At 39.4% G+C, this 14677-nt stretch overlaps 1 pseudogene; it reads right to left on the minus strand.

Moving 5' to 3' along the window:
* LOC103592055 overlaps window positions 1-14264 on the minus strand; it is a 20086-nt pseudogene extending 5822 nt beyond the window's left edge.
* Between the last annotated feature and the right edge of the window lie 413 nt (window positions 14265-14677).

Below are 14677 nucleotides of genomic sequence, written 5' to 3' on the forward strand. Positions count from 1 at the left end.
TTTTTTTTTTTTTTTTTTTTTTTTTTTTTGTCTTTTGTCTTTTTCCGTGTCCGGCAACGGATCGCAACCCTCAGTGTCGCCCCCGCACCGGACCGGGGACCAGCAACGGGACCGCAACCCTCGGCGCCGCTCCCACGCCTCGCTTAGCCAGTGAGCGGGAACCGTTCTGCATGTGGGATCCAAACCCTCGGGCGGGAGTGCCGCCGTGCTTCCCAAGCAGCGCACTTATCCAGTGTGCCACCGGGCCGGCCCTCTCTTCTGTTTTTTGTTAGCCGTACTTATGGTGTGTCAATTTTACTTATCTTTTCACAAAACCAATTTTTTGATTCATGGATCTTTTGTATTCTTTTTGGCTTTCAATTTCATTAAGTTCTGCTCTGATCTTAATGATATCTTTAAATCTGCTAACTTTAGGTTTGGATTGTTCTTGTTTTTCTAGTTCTTTAAGATGAAGTGTTAGGTTGTTCACTTGCCATCTTTCCATTCTTCTGAGGTGAGCATTTAATGCGATAAATTTCCCCGTTAGTACTGCTTTTTGCAGTATACCACAGGTTTTGGTATGATGTATCATTATTTTCATTAATTTCAATAAATTTTTTGATTTCTTCTTGGACCCATATGTCATTAAGTAGAATGCTGTTTAATTTCCATGTGTTTGTATAGTTTCCAGAATTTCTTTTGTTCTTGATTTCTAATTTTAATCCATTGTGGTCTGAAAAAATACATGGGATAATTCCAATTTTTTTTTGAATTTGTTGAGACATGATTTGTGACCTAATATGTGATCTATCCTGGAGAATGATCCATGTGCTGATGAGAAGAATGAATATTCTGAGGTTGTTGTATGGAATGTTCTGTAGATATCTGCCAAGTCCAATTGGTCTAGAGTATTGTTAAGATCTTGTGTTTCTCTCTTGATTCTTTGCCTAGATGATCTGTCCAATATTGACAGTGAGGTGTTCAGGGCCCCTGCTATTATGGTATTAGTGTCTATTTCCCTCTTCAGTTCTAATAGAGTTTGTTTGATAAATCTGGCTGCTCCAAAATTGGCTGTGTATATATTTATGATTATGTCTTCTTGATGGATCAATCCTTTTATCATTATGTAGTGTCCCTCATTGTCTCTTTTTATGGTTTTTAGCTTAAAGTCTATTTTATCAGATATTAGAATAGCTACTCCAGCTCATTTTTCTTCTCTGTTTTCATGGTAAATCTTTTCCCATCCTTTCACTCTTAGTCTATGTGAGTCTTTATGGGTGAGGTGGGTCTCTTGAAGGCAGCATATAGTTGGGTCCTCCTTTTTAATCCAGTCAGCCAGTCTGTGTCTTCTGATTGGGGAATTGAAACCTTTTACATTAAAAGTTGTTACTGAAAAGTGTTGATTTATTCCTAGCATTTTATTGATTATTGTTTGGTTGTCTTAGGTGTGTTTTGTTCCTTGCTTTTTGATTTAGTTTGTTTTCTGTATTTGTTGGTTCCTTGGGTTGTAGATAGCCTTTTTGTTTGTTTTCTCTTCATGAATGCCATTTTTATTATTCTAATGGGTTTTGATTTTTCTTGGGTTTTTATGGCAGTGGGAGTCATTTTTCAGGAACCAAACCCAGTACTCCCTTGAGAATTTCTTGTAAGTGTAGTCGTGTGGTGGTGAACTCCCGCAGTTTTTGTTTGTCTGAGAAATATACTATTTGCCCTTCATTTCAGAGGGATAGCTTCACCGGGTAGAGTATTCTTGGCTGGCAATCTCTGTCTGTTAGTATTTTGAATATATCATCCCATTCCTTTCTGGCTTTTAGGGTTTGTGATGAAAAGTCTGATGTTAGCCTGATTGGAGCTCCTTTATAGGTGATTTGATGCTTCTCTCTTGCAGCTTTTAAGATTCTCTCTTTGTCTTTGAGTTTTGAGGGTTTGTGTTGAGAAGTCTGACGTTAACCTGATTGGAGCTCCTTTATAGGTTATTTGACGCTTCTCTCTTGCAGCTTTCAAGATTCTCTCTTTGTCCTTGAGTTTTGCCATTTTGACTATAATATGCCTTGGTGAAGCCCTTTTTGGGTTGAATACGTTTGGAGATCGTTGAGCTTCTTGGATCTGTAGATCTGTGATTTTTCCTATACCTGGGACGTTTTTTGCCACTATTTCGTTGAATACTTTTCAATGCAATCTCCTTTTTCCTCCCCTTCTGGAATACCCATGACTAGGATATTTGAGCGCTTAAGGTTGTCTAATATCTCTCTCTGATTTTCTTCGATAACTTTGATACTTTTTTCTTTTTTCTTGTCTGCTTGTATTATTCCAAAGAGCCCATCTTCAAGAACCGAGGTTCTCTCTTCAACTTCCGTTATCCTGCTAGTTAAACCCTCCAATGTGTTTTTTATTTCACTGAATAACTTCTTCAGTTCGGCACTTGTGTTATTTCAAACAGCCCATCTTCAGAGGGCTCTCTTTCAATTTCCACAAGCCTGCTGGCTAAACTCTCTGTTGTGTTTTTTATTTCGCTGAATAAATTCTTCAGTTCGGCAAGTTCTGCTACATTTTTTTTCAGGGCATTGATTTCCTTGTACATTTCTTCTTTCAGGTCCTGTATACTTTTCATCATTTCATCATGATGTGTAGCTGAGTTTTATTGTATCTCATTCAGTGTCCTTATAATTATCACTCGAAATTCCTTGTCAGTCATTTCAAGGGCTTCTTGTTCTATATGATCTAGAGCTTGAGAGTTATTACCCTTTGGTGGTGAAATTTCTTGATTTTTGGTGTTGAGAGTTATTATCCTTTGGTGGTGTACTTTCTTGATTTTTCATATTTCTGGTATCTTTTCTTTGATGTTTATTCATTGTGGCAGGGGGTTTCACAGTTCACAGTTTTGACACTATTGACTGACTAAGATGTTGCTGTGTTTGCCAATTTGGTATGGCTACCTTAGTGACTGCTCAGTTGGCCACTAGTGCCTTGCATGTGTGGTTGCCTCAGGTCTTGGGCCTCTCCAGGGAGCCACCTCTCTGGTCAGCTTGGTCTCCGCTGGGCTGCTGGATCACGGAGCGGTACCGCAGGGTGTGTGGTCTCTGCTGAGCTTCCACCTCTCGTGCTGGACTTCTCCCTGCTCCATGTGCACTAGGCTGGGCTTGGGATATAGCCGGGTGGCTGCAGTGAAGCCTACCTGCTGATGGATCATGTGGCTGCAGCTCCCCCACAGGGTGTGTGGACTCTACGGAGCTTCTATCTCCACTGCTGGACGTCTCTGTGCTCTGAACGCATTGGGCCAGGCTGCTGGACTGTGCCGCAGTGGTGTGGTCCCCGTGGAGTTCCCGCCTCCCCTGCCAGACTTCTCCCTGCTCCAAGCACACTAGACCAGGTCAGGAAGGGAGCTGGGTGCCTGCAGTGAAGCCTATCTGCTGGATCATGTAGTTGCGGCCCCACAGGCTGTGTGGTTTCTGTGGAGCCTCCGCCTCCCCTGCTGGACGTCTCCCCACTCTGTGCGCACTGGGCTGGGCTGGAAATGGAGCCAGGTGGCAGCGGTGAAGCCTATCTGCTGGATCATGCGACGGTGGCCCCGCAGGGCATGTGGTCTCCGTGGAGCTTCTGCCTCCCCCGCTGGACGTCTTCCCATTCTGTATGCACTTGATGTTATGTTTTTATAGTTTAAATCAGTTGATTTGTGGGAGAGAGTGACGGTAGGGACCGTCTATTCCACCATCTTGACCGGAAGTTGGAAAATAAGATTTCTGAATTGAGCGACTGAGTGGATGATGTGCCATTTTACACAGGAAATTCTTCTAATCTGAAGCCTTTTGCATGGTAGGCTATTGGAACCATTCCAACTAGTGTGTCAACAGTCTTCTATGAGGTGGGCAGTTTTTTAAATGGTCCCGGGCTTCCAACTAGTCTCCCACTTCAAAGCTGATTCCTCATCTGTTAGGTGGATGCTTTGTCATTTTCAGTCATCAACGAAGCTGCCTTTATTCTCTTTACAGCCCCACTCCAGCTGCACCACTCCAGTACCAACCGACAGAAGGACTCTGTGTGCTGCACATAACGTGACCCCCAGGACACGCCCAGCATATCCCCCACCCCATACACACCCTAAGCATTTTATTCTTTTTGATACTATTGTAAATGAAATTGTTTTCTTAGATTTGTTATTGTTATTGTATAAAATGCACCCAATTTTTATATGCTGATTTTGTATCTTGCAACTTTGCTGAATTTATTTGTTAATTCTTATAGGGGTGTGTGTGTGTGTGTGTGTGTGTGTGTGTGTGTGTGTGTGGACTTTAGGACTTTCTATATATAAGATCATATGATCTGCAAACAGAAAAAATTGCACATTTTCCTTTCCAATTTGAATGCTTTCTTTCTTTTCTTTCTTTTTTTGGTAATTGCTCTGTCTAGAACTTGTAGTACTGTATTAATAGATGTGGCAAGAACAGGCATCCTTGCCTTGTTCCTAATCATTTTTTAAAAATAATTTATTATACATACATGTGAGGTACAAAATTGACCTTTAATAGTTGTGTAGAAAGTGTGATGGTTAAATCAGGATAGTTAGCTTATTCATCATTATAATATGCAATCATTCTTTGTGTCCTTTAACCAGTTCCTCATTAGCACCCCTCCGTCTCTCCCTTCCCTTCCCTTTTACACCTCTAGTAACCACGGTTCTTTTCTCTTTCTCTAGAAGTTCAACGTATTACTGTGGTTGTTGTTTCTTTCTTTCTCTCTCTCTCTCTCTGTCTCTCTTTATTGTTTATTTGTTTATTTATGGATCCAGCTCCCAGGCCTCATTCTTAACCTTGAAAGAAAAGTTTTCTGTCTTCATCACTGTGTATGATGTTTATGGTGACATTTTCATACATGGCTTTTATTGTGTTGAGGTAGTTGTTTTGTATTCCTGGGTTGTTGAATTTTTTTTACTATGAAAGTGTTTTTGAATTTCATCACTTGCTTTTTCATCATCAATTGAAATCATCATGTGATTTTTTTTTATTCTTTTGATGTGATTATATAGATTTTTGTTGAACAATCCTTGCATTCCAGGAATAGATCTCACATGGTCATACTGTATAACATATACTGCTGAGTTCAGTTTTCTAGAATATTGTCTAGAATTTTTGCATCAATGTTTATAAAAGATTTTAGCCTGTTGTTATGTTCTTCAGTGTCTTTATCTGGCTTTGGTTGGTATTAGGACAATGCTAGCCTCATATTTTTGAAGTGTTCCTTTCTCTTCTATTCTGGAATGCTTGAGAAGTCATTTTAATTTTTCTTTAAATGTTTTTTTATACTTATTTGTGAAGCCATCAGCATCCATTGCTTTTTTTGGTCAGACATTTTAAATAATGACCAATCGTTTTATTAGTTTTAAGTCTATTCAGGTTTTCTATTTCTTCACCACTCAGTCTTTGTAAATTTTGTGTTTCTAAATATTTGTTCATATTTTTAGGTTATCTTATTTCTTGGTATACAATTGAACATAATACAGTTTTTATAATTTTTTAAAATCTTCCCAACATTGGTAGTAATATCCCAATTTTGATTATTTATTTATTTATTTATTTTTTTTTTCTTTTTGTCTTTTTTCGTGACCGGCAACGGATCGCAACCCTCAGTGTCGCGCCCGTACCGGACCGGGACCGGCAACGGGATTGCAACCCTCGGTGTGGCCCCTGCACCTGGCTCAGCCAGTGAGCGGCCGGTCTGTATCTGGGATCCGAACCCTTGGCGGGAGCGCCACCGCACTCCCAAGCGGTGCACTGTAGCAGTGCGCCACCGGGCCGGCCCTGATTTTTGATTTTATTAATTTGAGTGTTTTTTTTCTTAGACAATTGAATTAAAGGTTTATTCATTTTCTTGATCTTTTTGAAGAACCAACTTTTGGTTTCTTTAATTTTCTCTATTTTTTATACTATTTTATTTATCTCTGCTGTAATATTTTTTAACTTTCTTCCTCTACTAGCTTTCAGTTTATTTTTTTATTTTTTTTATTTTTTTTTTTTCCTTTTTTTGTCTTTTTTCGTGACCGGCAACGGATCGCAACCCTCAGTGTTGCAACCCGTACCGGACCGGGACCGGCAACGGGATCGCAACCCTCGGTGTTGCCCCCGCACCTTGCTCAGCCAGTGAGTGGCTGGTCTGTATGTGGGATCCGAACCCTCGGCGGGAGCGCCGGCGCACTCTCAAGCGGCGCACTGTAGCAGTGCACCACTGGGCCGGCCCTACTAGCTTTCAGTTTAGTTTGTTCTCTTTTTTTATTCTTTCAGTTTTAAAGTTAGGTTGTTTATTTGAGATTGTTCTTCTTTTTCAATGAAAGCATTTATTGCTATAAATTGCTCCCTTAGCACTGCTATTGCTGTGTCCCATAAGTTTTTTATAATTCACAACTAATAATTGTATACATTTATGGTGTACAACATGATGTCCTGATATATGTATACATTGTGGAATGGCTAAATGAAGCTACTTAACATATGTATTGCTTCCCATACTTACCAATTATTTGTGGTAAGAACACTTAAAATCCACTCTCTTAGCAACCTTCAAGTATACAATATGCTCTTATTAACTACATTCATTGTGTTGTACAATGGATCTCTTGAACTTATTCCCCTTGTCTAACTGAAACTTTGTATCCTTTGATTAGCATCTTCTCAATCCCTACACCCTCCAGCCTCTGGTAACTGCCATTGTACTCTCTGCTTCTAAGACTTTGACTTCTTTAGATTCCACATATAAGGAAGATCATGGGATATTTTTCTTCCTGTCCTTAGCTTATTTCATTTAACATAATGTCCCTCAGGATCATCCATGTTGTTGCAGTGACAGAATATCCTATTTTTGAAGGCTGGCTGTATTCCATTGTGTATTTATACTACATTTTCTTTTTCCATTAATCCATTGACAGATGTGTATATTGATTCCATGTCATGGCTATTGTGAATAATGCTGCAATGAACATGGAGTACACATATCTCTCTGATATACTGATTTTATCTTCTTTGGATATTGACCAAGTGATGGAATTGCTGTGTCATACGATAATTCTATTTTTTAATTTTCTGAGGAACCATCATACTGTTTTCCATAATGGCTGTTCTAATTTTCTTAACTACCAACAGTGTACAAGGGTTCCCTTTTCTCCACATCCTTGAGAATATTGTTATCTTTCACCTTTTTTATAATAGTTGTTCTGTGAGATATGAGGTAATATCTCATTGTGATTTTGATTTGCATTTTTGTGATGGTTAGTGATGTTGAGCATGTTGCCATATACTTGTTGGCCATTTGTAAATAAACATTTCTAAAAATGTCTATTTAGATTGTCTTGCTCGTTTTTAAAATCAAGTTATAATTTTTCCTCGGAGTAGTTTGAGTTCCATACATATTTTGGATATCAACCTCTTATCAGATGTATGCTTTGCACATATTTTCTGCCATTTTATAGGTTGTTGCTTCAGTCTGCTGATAGTTTACTCAACTATACAGAAGCTTTTTAGTTTAATGTAATCTTGTTTACTGTAATTTGCTGTACTTGCCTGTGCTTTTATGGTCATACCAAAAAAATTCTTGCTCAAAAGTACATCATGTAGCTCTTTCCCTATATTTTCTTCTAGTAGTTTTGCAGTGTCAGATCTCATGTTTAAGTTGTTAACCCATTTTGAGTTGATTGTTGTATATGATATATATTAGTCTGTTTTCTACCACTGATAACAATGCCTGAAACTGGGTAATTTATAGAAAAACTAAATTTGTGTCTTACAGTTTAGGAGTATGGAAAGTCCAAGGTCCAGGAGGCACATCTGGTTAGGGCATTCTGATTGGTGGGGACTCTCTACAGACTCCCATCATGAAACAGGGTATCACATGGTCTAGGCTGAGCAAGAGCACTGTTCATATACTCTTTTTATAAAACCACCAGGCCGTACTCATGATAACCCATTGATCCATTAACCCACTAATACTTGGATAAATTAACCCATTCATGAGGGCATAGCCCTCACAGGACAGTCACCTCTTGAATGTCACACCTTTCAAATATCACATTGGGGATTAAGTTCTAAAATGAGTTTTGAAGGAAACAAACATTCACATCATAGCACAATATAACATAAAAATCTTTTCTTTTTTGATATGTAGATATTTAGTATTTCTAATATAATTTATTAAAAAGACTTATTGTTCCATTGTATGTTCCTGGCACCATTGTTGAAATAAATTGACTGTAAATGCGTGGATTTATTTCTGGACTCTCCATCATGTTGCATTAGTCCTTGTGTTTATTTTCATGCCAGCACCATGTGTTCTGATTAGTGTAGCTTTGTAGTGATTATGAAATCAGGTGTCAACTTTATTTTATTTGCTCAAGATTGCTCTGGCTATTTGGGGTGCTTTGGGGTCTACCCAAATTTGAGAATTGTTAGTCCTATTTCTGTGAAAAATACTGTTGGTATTTTGATAGGGGTTGCATTAATTTTGTAGATTGTTTTGGATACTGGATTGTAATATTTTGACAATATTAATTCTTCCTACCCATGAACATAGGGTATCTTTCTTTTTTGTTTGTATTTTCTTCAATTTATTTCTTCAATTGTTTGTATTTTAGTGTACAGATCATTCACTTCCTTATATAAACTTATTCTTAAATATTTTATTGTTTTGGTAGCTATTTAATGGGATTGTTGTCTCAATTTCTTTTTCAGGCAACAAAAGAGAAAATAAACAAATGGGATTATATCGAACTAAAAACATTCTGCATAGAAAAGGAAACAATCAATAGAGTAAAAAGACATCCTATAGAATGGGAGAAAATATTTGCAAACTACAAATCTGACAAGGGATGAATGTACAGAATATACAAAGAGCTCAGACAACTTTACAGCAAAAAAACAAATAATAAAATTTTTAAATGGGCAAAGGAGCTGAATAGGCATTTCTCAAAGGAAGACATACAAATAGCCAACAGGTATATGAAAAAATGCTCAACATCACTAATCATCAGGGAAATGCAAATCAAAACTACTCTGAGATATCACCTCGCACCAATCAGACTGGCTAGTATTAAAAAGACAGAGAATAACAAATGCTGGTGAGGCTGTGGAGAAAGAGGAACCCTCCTGTACTGTTGGTGGGACTGTAAATTAGTTAAAACGACTTTATTGAAAAGTCGTTTCGGACATACCCTGTGGTGCCAGCACACAACCCAGCAGCCCAGCCCAGTGTGTGCAGAGCAGGGAGACATCCAGCAGGGGAGGCAGAAGCTCCACAGAGACCACACACCCTGCGGTGCTGGCATGCAACCCATCAGCCCAGCCCAGTGTGTGCAGAGCAGGGAGACGTCCAGCAGGGAAGGCAGAAGATTTGCAGAGACCACACTCAAGAACTCCTTGAAATGTCTGACAAGGAATTTCGAGTGATAATTCTAATAAAACTGAATGAGAGACAAGAAAAAGCTAGAAAACATGATGAAACGAGGAAAAGTATACAGGATCTGAAAGAAGAAATGTACAAGGAAATCAATGCCCTAAAAAAGAATGTAGCAGAGCTTGCCAAGCTGAAGAATTCATTCAATGAAATAAAAAACACAACAGATGGTTTAAGCAGCAGGCTTGCAGAAGTAGAAGAGAGAACTTCTGATCTTGAAGATGGGCTGTTTGAAATAACACAGGTAGACCTAAAAAAAGAATTAAAAGCATTGAAGAAAGTCTAAGAGAGATATCAGACAACCTTAACCACTCAAATATCTGAGTCATGGGTATTCCAGAAGGGGAGATGAAAGGAGATTGCATTGAAAACATATTCAACGAAATAGTGTCAGAAAACTTCCCACTTATTGGAGAAGACACAGATCTTCAGATTCAGGAAGCTCAAAGATCCCCAAACATATTCAACCCAAAAAGGTCTTCTAGAAAACATGTTACAGTCAAATTGGCAAAACTCGAAGACAGAGAGAATCTTAAAAGCTGCAAGAGAGAAGTGCCAAATCACCTATAAGGGAGCCCCAATCAGGCTAACATCAGACTTCTCATCACAAACCCTAAAAGCCAGAAAGGAATGGGATGATATGTTCAAAATACTAAAAGACAGAGATTGCCAGCCAACAATACTCTACCATGCAAGGCTATCCTTCTGAAATGAAGGGCAAATAGTATATTTCTCAGACAAACAAAAACTGCGGGAGTTCACCACCACACAACCACCCTTACAAGAAATTCTCAAGGAAGTACTGGGATTGCTACCTGAAAAATAACTACCACTGCCATCAAAACACACTAGTATACTAAAAATGGCATTCATGAAGAGAAAACAAACAAACAAAAGGCTATCTATAATCCATGGAACCAACAAATACAGAAGACAAACAGTAAATCAGAAAAAAAGGAAAAAAAGACACCTAAGACAGCCAAACAATAATCAATAAAATGCTAGGATTAAATCACCACTTTCAATAACAACTCTTAATGTAAAAGGATTAAGTTCCCCAATCAAAAGACACAGACTGGCTGACTGGATTAAAAAGGAGGACCCAACTGTATGCTGCCTTCCAGAGACCCACCTCACCTATAGAGACTCACATAGACTAAGAGTGAAAGGATGGAAAAAGATTTACCATGCAAGCAGAAAAGAAAAATGAGCTGGAGTAGCTATTCTAATATCTGATAAAATAGACTTTAAGCTAAAAACCATAAAAAGAGGTAATGAGGGCCACAACATAATGATAAAAGGACTGATCCATCAAGAAGACATAACAATCATAAATATATATGCGCCCAATATTGGAGCAGCCAGATTTATAAAACAAACTCTATAAGACGTAAAGAAGGAAATAGATGCTAATACCGTAATAGCAGGGGACCTGAACACCTCACTGTTAATGTTGGACAGATCATCTAGGCAAAGAATCAGCAGAGAAACACAAGATCTAAACAATACTGTAGACCAATTGGACTTGGCAGATATCTACAGAACATTCCATACAACAACCTCAGAATATTCATTCTTCTCATCAGCACATGGATCATTCTCCATGATTGATCATGTTAGGTCACAAATCATGTCTCAACAAATTCAAAAAAATTGGAATTATCCCATGTATTTTTTCAGACCATAATGGATTAAAATTAGTAATCAATAACAAACGAAATTCTGGAAACCATACAAACATATGGAAATTAAACAGCATTCTACTTAATGGCATATGGGTCCAAGAAGAAATCAAGCAGGAAATCAAAAAATTTATTGATATTAATGAAAATAATGATACATCATACCAAAACTTGCGGGATACTGCAAAAGCAGTACTGAGGGGGAAATTTATCACATTAAATGCTTACTTCAGAAGAATGGAAAGGTGGCAAGTGAACAACCTAACACTTCATCTTAAAGAACTAGAAAAACAAGAACAATCTAAACCCAAAGTTAGCATATGGAAAGAAATCATTAAGATCAGAGCAGAACTTAATGAAATTGAAACCCCAAAAACAATACAAATGATAAACAAATCAAAAGGTTGGTTTTTTTAAAAGATAAATAAAATTGACAAACCATTAGCATGGCTAACTAAAAAAAAAGAAGAGAGAAGATCCAAATAACATAAATTAGAAATGAAAAAGGTGATATTACAACTGAAACATCTGAAATACAAGGAATCATTTGAGACTGCTATAAACAACTATATGCCAACAAATTTGAAATTCTGGAGGAAATGGATAAATTTCTGGACACACGGAAGGTACCAAAACTGAGCCAAGAAGATGTAGAAAATCTGAACAGACCAATAACAATAAAGGAGATTGAAGCTGTTATCAGAAGACTCCCAACAAAGAAAAGCCAGGACCAGATGGATTTCCAGCAGAATTTTACCAAACATTCAAAGAGGAATTGACACCAATTCTTTACAAACTATTCCAAAAGATTGAAACAGACGCAAATCTCCTAAACTCATTCTATGAAGCAAACATCATCCTGATACCAAAACCAGGTAAAGATATAACCAAAAAAGAAAACTACAGGCAGATATCCTTGATGAATATAGATGCAAAAATCCTCCATAAAATACTAGCTAACAGAATACAGAAACACATACGTAAAATTATACACCACGATCAAGTGGTATTCATCCCTGGGATGCAAGGTTGGTTCAATGTTCACAAATCAATAAATGTGATACACCATATGTTTTAGTCCATTTCTGTTGCTATAACAGAAATACCTGAGATTGGGTAATTTATAAAGGAAAGAGGGTTTTTTTGGCTTATGATTCTGGGACAGCTGCATCTGGCATGGGCCTCAGGCTGCTTCTACTCATGGCAGAAAGTGGCAGGCAGCTGACGGGTACAAGCAGATCACATGGCAAGAGAGAGGAAGCAAGAGAGAGAGAGAGAAGGTACCAGGGTCTTTTTTAAGCAATGAGCTCTCGTGGGAACTAATAGAGCAAGAACTCACTCATTAATCCCCCTCCCCCAGGGAGAGCATTAATCCATTCATGAGGGATCTGCCCCCATAACTCAACCAGTTTCCAGCACTTCTGCATTGGAGATCAAATTTCCACGAGTTTTGGAGGGGACAACACATCCAAACTCCATCATTCTGCCCCTGCACCCCCAAAACTCATGTCACTCTCACATGCAAAATACTATCCCAACAGTCCCAAAAGTCTTAGCTTGTTCCAGCATCAACTCGAAATTCCAAAGTCCAAAGTCTCCTGTGAGACCAAAAGCAAAAGTCCTTCCATCTGTGAACCTGTAAAAGTGAAAACCAAATTTATCTACTGCCAAGATACAATGGTGGAACAGACATTGGGTTCCCATTCCAAAAAGGAGGAATAGGCCAGAAGAAAGGAAAAACAGGCCCCAAACAAGTCTGAAACCCAGCAGGGCAGACATTATGTCCTAAAGCTCCAAAATAATGTTCTTTGACTCCAAGTCCTGCATCCTGGGCACAATTGGGCATCTGGGCCCCTAAAGCATCGGGCAGCCTTGTTCTCACAGCTCTTCCAGGCACAGCCCAGTGGGCCACACTAGTGCCTGTTGCTTTTCCAGGCCTATGTTGTACATTACCAGTGGCCCTGCAGTTCTGGGGTCCTGGGGGCAGCCCTGCTGCCTTGGCTCTACTAGACATTTCCCTGGTAGGGGCACTCTGTGCAGGTTCCAACCCCACTTTTCTGCTCAGCATTGTTCTAGTAGATGACCTCTGTGGTGGCTCTGCCCCTGCAGCAGGCCTCTGCCTGAGCTTCCAGGCTTTTCCATACACCCTCTGGAATCTGGGTGTAGGCTGCCATGACTCCACTGCTCTAACGTCCTGCTGGCCTGCAGACTTAACACAACGTGGATGCCACCAAGGTTTTGGGCCTCTTCTCTTCAGGGCTGCTGCATGAACCACACTTGGGGTCACTCTAGCCAAAGCAGCTGGGATGCAGGGAGCAGGTTCCCGAGGGCAGCTGTGCTCCAGGTCTGTCTCTGGGAAAACTCAGTCATTCTAAGCCTCAGGGCCTGTGATGGGTGGGACACCCTTCCAGACTTCTCAAATGCCTTCAGGGCTTTCCTCTCATTTTCTTCTCTATTAGCATCTGGCTGCCTCATCGCCAAGATAATGTCTTTAGCAACCAGTTTATCTGCTTCACCCTAGCATTGTTCTCCAGCTCTCTGCTTCTTTACCACATGGCCAGGCTGCAATGTTTCCAAATCTTTACACTCTGTTTCCATTTTTAAATTCTGGCTTTACATTATGCCCTTGCCACCATAAGTCAGAGGAGGCTGTTAGAAGTAGCCATGCAGTATCCTTAATGCTTTGCTGCTTGGAAATTTCTTCAGCCAAATGTTCTGGTTCACAACTCTTAATTTCCACCTTCCACAAAGTCCAAGGGCACAGACACAATGCAGTCAAATTCCTTGCTATGATGTAGCAAGGTTGATCTTTTGTCCAATTCCCAATACGTTCCTCATTCATATCTGAGACCTCATCATCCACATGGCCTTTACTGTCCACGTTTCTATCAGCATTCTGCTCGCCACTACATAAGTCTCTGAGACATTCCAAACTTTCCCTCATCTTTCTGTCTTCTAAGTCCTCCAAACTACTCCAACCTTTGCCCATTACCCAGCTCCAAAGCTGCATCCACATTTTCAGGTATCTGTATAGCAACACCCCACTCCTCAGTACCAATTTTCTGTTTTAGTCCATTTGTTTTGCTATAACAGAAATACCTAAGACTGTGTAATTTATAAAAGAAAGAGAATTTTTTTGGCTTACATTTCTGAGACAGCTGCATCTGACATGGGCCTCAGGCTGCTTCTACTCATGCTGGAAAGTGGCAGGCAGCCAGTGGGTACAAGCAGATCACATGGCGAGAGGAAGCAAGAGAGAGAGAGAGGTGCCAGGGTTTTTTTAAGCAACAAGCTCTCACTGTAACTAATAGAGCAAGAACTCACTCATTATTCCCCCCCCCTCAGGAGAGCATTAATCCATTCATGAGGGATCCGTCCCCATGATTCAATCAGTTTCCAACACTGCCACATTGGAGATCAAATTTCCATATAAGTTTTGGAGGGGTCAACACATCCAAACTCCATCACCATGTTAATAAAATCAAACACAAGGGCCATGTGGTCATCTCTATAGATGCTGAAAAAGCATTTGATAAAATTCAACACTCATTCATGGCAAAGACCCTCTATAAGTTAGGTATAGA

Source organism: Galeopterus variegatus, unplaced genomic scaffold (assembly GCF_000696425.1).
Source record: "Galeopterus variegatus unplaced genomic scaffold, G_variegatus-3.0.2 Scaffold1078, whole genome shotgun sequence".
Lineage (NCBI taxonomy): Eukaryota > Metazoa > Chordata > Mammalia > Dermoptera > Cynocephalidae > Galeopterus > Galeopterus variegatus.